Source organism: Theropithecus gelada, chromosome 16 (genome assembly GCF_003255815.1).
Source record: "Theropithecus gelada isolate Dixy chromosome 16, Tgel_1.0, whole genome shotgun sequence".
NCBI lineage: Eukaryota > Metazoa > Chordata > Mammalia > Primates > Cercopithecidae > Theropithecus > Theropithecus gelada.
The window spans coordinates 73,763,873-73,768,752 of record NC_037684.1 but is presented as its reverse complement, the minus strand read 5'-3'; positions in this window follow the sequence as shown (position 1 = coordinate 73,768,752).

Sequence of the window (4,880 nt, the reverse complement as noted above, 5' to 3'; positions counted from 1 at the left end):
AAATCCTCCGCCGGGCATAGTGGCTCATTCCTGCAATCCCGGCACTTTGGGAGGCTGAGGTGGTGGATCATGAGATAAGCAGTTTGAGACCAGCCTGACCAACATGGTGAAACCTCGTCTCTACTAAAAATACAAAAGTTAGCTGGGCATGGTGGCGGGCGCCTGTAATCCAGCTACTCAGGAGCTTGAGGCAGGAGAATCGCTTGAACCCGGGAGGCGGAGGTTGCAGTGAGCTGAGATTGCACCACTGCACTCAAGCCTGGGGGACAGAGTGACACAAAGAGAAGAGGGGAGGGGAGGGGAGGGGAGGGGAGGGAAGAGAAGAGAAGGGAATAAATCCTCACATCTTATCCTCAGCAAAAGCAGCAGCTCTTCGCTACTCAGTGATTAATTTGCCTAGGTAAAGCCGATTCCTGTTCTAATTCCACACTGGAATTCTGTTCATTATTTACTTTTTTTTTTTTTTTTTTTGAGATGGAATTTCACTCTTTTTGCCCAGGCTGGAGTGCAATGGTGCAATCTCGGCTCACAGCAACCTCCACCTCCCGGCTTCAAGCGATTCTCCTGCCTCAGCCTCCCGAGTAGCTGGGACTACAGGTATGCGCCACCACCCCGGCTAATTTTGTATTTTTAGTAGAGACAGGGTTTCTCCATATTGGTCAGGCTGGTCTTGAACTTCCGACTTCAGGTGATCCACCTGCCTCGGCCTCCCAAAGTGCTGGGATTACAGGTGTGAGCCACCGTGCCCAGCCCATTATTTACATTTTTAAAAAAATGGAAGCATGATTCATATCTCAATTTACCTAGTTCCTTACACAATATTTATTATCTCAGCATTTAGAACCGGTTACTCTTTCAGATCAGATAAACAAAGATTATTGGGTACACTCTGTGGCAGACTTTGAGCTGATTTAAACATTGCTGCTACACGGCTCTAGATACTGATATTGGTTGGCTGGCTTCCTATGCACAAGCACTCCTCAGTTACTTACATAATTGAATTAAACACTTCGTATATGTTGGAGGCTACTGCTTTTCTTTGTTATGTAAGCCTGCTTGCCTTCTCATCTACTGTCTCCCAACTTTAACCATGGTATTTCCAGATGGGCTGGATTTTTTTGTATTTGTCCAAAGCAGGCAAGTGAGAAGTAGAAGTGAAGAGTTTGATGGTCTTGCTAATTTCCTTGCTTTATCATGAATCTCCTTAAGCTTCAAGTTACAGGCTGTTGAGAAAGCCACAAAAGTAGACAGCGCCAAGACACTAAGACTAGAATATGTAAGAGTGTAGCATGTATTCATTCATTCATTCAGTAAACACTTACTGAGCACCTACTGTGGGCCAGATTCTATTCAAGGTACTAACATTACAATGAACATGAACAACAAAGACCCTGACTTTACACGACATTCCAGTGAGGAAGACACATTAAAACAAACAAACAAATACATTCATATTAAGAAAAATAAAACAGGGTCAGGGACAGAAAGTAGCAGAGACTGATATTTTAGACATGGTGGTCAGGGAAGGCTTCTTTAGGGAGGTAATATTGAAGCAGACATTGAATGAAGTGAGAATGATAGCTGGACACTACAGGCCAAGGAAACGGAATGCAAAAGCCCTGGGCTAGGAACATGTTTAGAGTGCTCAGCAGTGTACAGCAAGGGAGCCACTCTGGCTGGAACTAAGTGGGAGAATCCTACAAAAAGAGGATGAAGACGTAGTCAGGGGCCAGGGCATTTAGGCCTTGTAGAATATGTATAGAAAATTCACGTTCTGAATTTTATTCTAAACATGAGGGGAGGCTGTTGGAAAGTTTTAAGCAGTGAATTAACACGATCAGGGTACCTTCGGACACCAACGGCTAGGTGGAAAACAGCCTACAGCAAAGTGTTATCAGAGTCCAGTCATGAAAGAGAAACTAGTTAATTCATGCGGAGGGAATTTTAAGAGTAATAGATGTCAAAAAGAATAATGGGGTGACATTATAGATTAAAAAAAAAAAAAAAAAAAGCAGCTAAAAATACCCTTAGCTGGAACCCATGGAACTGCACCAGCTACTGTGCCATTTGGAGACACTATCCCTTTCATCCTCTGTCTACTAGAGAGGTGCCACCTTGACCATGGAAGGAATTCCTAAAGAATAATCCCTCCTCCACTTTCACTATAGAAATGGGCAGCAACTGCCACACGATTGAATCCAGAAGCAGTAAGTTACTATCTCCTGCCTTCTGATTTCCTTGTAGTGCCCCCTACTGGCAGAAGCCAGCTGGCATGAGAGCCTGGGAAATGGGGTTCACACACTCTAGGCCCCCGCAGTAGAGTATAAAAGGGCAAGTGTAGAACTGAAAAATAACACCCCTAGAGTCAAGAGTAGAAGCAGGGGGCCGGCGAGGTGGCCCACATCTGTAATTCCAGCACTTCGGGAGATTGAGGGAGGCAGATCGCTTGAGCCCAGGAGTTGGAGACTGGCCGGGGCAACATAGCAAGTCCCCATCTCTACAAAAAATACAAAAAAATTTAGCCAGGCGCGGTGGCACATACCTGTAGTCCCGACTACTTGGGAGGCTGAGGTGGGAGGATCACTTGAGCCTGGGAGTTGGAGGCTGCAGTGAGTCATGATCATGGCCACTGCACTCCAGCCTGGGTGACAAGAGTGATACCTTGTCTCAAAAAAAAAACAAAACAAAAAACAAAAACAAAAAGGGTAGAAGCAGGGAAACCATCAGAATGCCCGGCCTGTTTTTTCTTTTTCATTTTTTTCCCCTCATCTGTGGTAATTTAGCCAATTCAAAGGCCTTATTCTCCATAATTTCAACTTTCCTTCAGCTTTGACCAAGTCAGGTAGAGCTGGTCAAGCCCAATGGGAAAAAGACCAAAACAACAACAGAAACAAACAAACTGTTAAGCAAAATAAACAATCGCACAATTTGTATTACTGAGCGCTCTAATGGTAAGGAGAAATTAAGACCAGTTGGTTGTTAATGTTAACTTTAGTCACTAAGGTGAGTGTCCAAGACAAAACTCCAATTCAGGTGCTTACCTAGGAGTAGGGCCCAGGCTCAAGACTGCTCTTTACCATTTTAGAAGGAGGAAAACAACTCAGACTCACCTTCCCTGCTGGAAGCCAGATGAAATCCCAGAAAGGAGTTGCCTGCTCGCCATCGTCCTGGAAGCAGGAAAACTCGCTTTCCTTGTTGGGAGTTAAGTACAACTGCAGAAAAGAGGTGTACAGCAAAATAAACCATATATCTCAACCAAATTTTGGGAGATCAGGGATTCTCTGGAGTGCGGAGCTCCCAGATCTCAGCAAATTGTCCTGTTCGAGTAATAAAAATAGCCCAAGCTGGTACCAAGCACTGATAGATTTGTCAAAGGTCAGGGCTACCTCCACTCAGAGTCACTTCCTTTGGCTGCCAGTTTGTAAACCAAAACCAGCTCTCAATCAGTTTGGAAGTTCATTTTGCCAAGGTAAAGGACATGCTTGGGAGGGAGGTCTATGCCTTTATCTAAATATGATTTTGAGGGCTTCAATATTTAAAAGGGAGGAGCGGGCTGGAGAGGAAAGGGGGGAGAACATGGTCATTACTGAGTCCACACATTGCACAAATAGAACAAGGAACAGGCAGGGGAATAGTCAATTATGTATTTGCCTCCCGCTCTGTAAATCAGCACTTCACTGAGATAAGGTGAGGACAGAGCAGCTACCTGTGGGGACATTTAACCTTTTATCTGTAGCCATCTACTTTGGAACATACAGAAAGGCAGTTTCTTGCATGACTCAGCTTTCTGCTTAATTTTTTCCTTCTGGCATAGTGAATTGGGTTCCCACGGTTTTTGTTGTTTTGTGTATAAGTGGGGAGTTCATTTGGGCCAGGGCCCGGAGTTATTTTCTATTCACAAATATACCCTCTGGAGTTCAGAGGAAAGGCTGGGATTAGAACTTTCTGTGAGCACTATCCATGGGATTACACGAGGAAGTGGCTGTGAAAAGATAAGACCTCGTACTAAGCCCTGGGCGCCTGAACACCTAAGAGGTCAGGAAGGGGAGAAAAATCCAGCAAAGGAAAACCCAGAGGTCCCGGCCAGTGAGCTAAAAAGAAAAGTGCAGAAGAGTGCAGGGAAATGGTAAAGAAAAGAAAGCTTTCCACAAGACAGGACCGATCAGCTGAGCCAACTGCTGCCGAGTAGTGATGAGAGCTGAAGTCTCTCGCCCGAAAGGCAGTAAGGCGGGAGGGGGAAACCTGAGGGCAGCGGGTTCTCTCTCGGGGGCGGGTACATGGAAGGGTGTGCAGCGGGGAAAATGCAGCCCGGGGAGCTCTGAGTAACGGACGTGCGAGGATGATGCTTGTGCACGAAGGAAATGACCCCGGGCTTCCCGCCCTCAGGGACTAGCTCTCCAGGGAACCCGGACGGTCAGTGCCGGTCAAGTCGAGGCAGCTCCTCGCTGAAGGAAGGAGCACGGGACAGGGAAGCAGAAAAGGGAGCGCTAGGCCTCCAACTCCGTCCATCTGGCCACGTTTGAAGAGCCACAAAATGGAGGAGGGAACCCCTCTGAGCGTGCCGGAGCGGAGACGGCTCTCCGTTGCAGCCCGGACGCTTCCGGCCGGGCGCCCACTGCCAGCCGCGCGCTCTCCGCCTGCTCCTCCAGGATTCCTCTTCTCCCCTTCTAGGGCCGCCCCGGGGCGCTCTCAGCAGGATGGCCAACACCTTCCCTCCATCCCTACACCCCTCCGCTCCCGGGCCCGTGGCCGCGCTCCGCTCCCGCACTACGCACTCCACTCCCTACAACCTAGCCGGCTGCCAGAACCCGGGAGAGAGCGGGGGCCGCGTGGGCGAGGCCGGCGTCCGGCCGGCGGCTGTCACGTGGGCCTCCCGGGCC